Source organism: Pseudophryne corroboree, chromosome 6 (genome assembly GCF_028390025.1).
Source record: "Pseudophryne corroboree isolate aPseCor3 chromosome 6, aPseCor3.hap2, whole genome shotgun sequence".
Taxonomy (NCBI): Eukaryota; Metazoa; Chordata; class Amphibia; order Anura; family Myobatrachidae; genus Pseudophryne; species Pseudophryne corroboree.
Window position 1 is genome coordinate 581,685,736 of NC_086449.1, and position 987 is coordinate 581,686,722.

Below are 987 nucleotides of genomic sequence, written 5' to 3' on the forward strand. Positions count from 1 at the left end.
TGGCTTATAGGAGATTAGGGTAATGATCAGAAGTCACTCCTCTAAATGCAATACAGAAAATTGGCATGCACCTATCTGGATTCGAGACAATGAAAAATGGAGAAAAATGAAATGAGCATCACGGCAGTGCCAGTGACCATAGGTCTTAGAGATTACTGGATAGAAAAAAGTGGTGATACTGCTGTTGGTGTTGCTATCACATAAGTGAGGAAAATCCTAATCTACAACACCAGGTATTCACAGGTGGTCTCCCTTCCTGATACTGACCTGGCCCAACGCTGTTTAGCTTCCAAGATCAGACGAGATCGGGCGCTGGCAACGTGGTATGGTAGTAGAGAGTTTTATGTGAACACCAATGAGAGTGCACCTATTTAGGAATGTTGAAATTTAGGACCGACAGAAAAGTTATTGAAGAAGAATCGTGGAAATGTGTGGATCTGCTTTTCACGTTAGATCCGATTCCAAAATTCACACTCACGTGGTGCAAAGTACCGGAAATCGTGAATGAGAGTCCACGAAAATTGGTGATCTAAAGAAGATGAAGTTGTCAAAAATGGCACTGTTAATTACAGTCAAAGAAATCCCTGACTGCTTGTATATTATGGTTTGTCCAAACAGACAGTAATTGACAAGGAATACTGAATAAACAAGGTGAATACGAAGTCACGCTATTAACACAATTATTTGAATCTCAAGAGGAGGTTTGGAGTCTGTCAAATTATGTGCTAACATGTCAAATTCACCCAAAACTGCACACATATATATCTGTTATCCATATGCATTAACTGATAAGTCATAGGATATTAGCCTTCAGACAGGATGTTAAATGCTTAACACATGATAGGTATATGCTATTTATATTCATACATATGTTTGCTGAGGAGGCAGAAAATAGGAAGAGATAAGAGCAAACACACTCTGAAAAATAACAGGTATATGTTAATCATATGCATTAACTGGTGAAACCTGGGATATTTGCTGCTAGAT

General features: G+C 38.6%; 1 pseudogene; it reads right to left on the reverse strand.

The window, feature by feature from the left end:
* Window positions 1-218: 218 nt before the first annotated feature.
* LOC134937879 (5S ribosomal RNA) lies at window positions 219-337 on the reverse strand (annotated as a pseudogene).
* Between the last annotated feature and the right edge of the window lie 650 nt (window positions 338-987).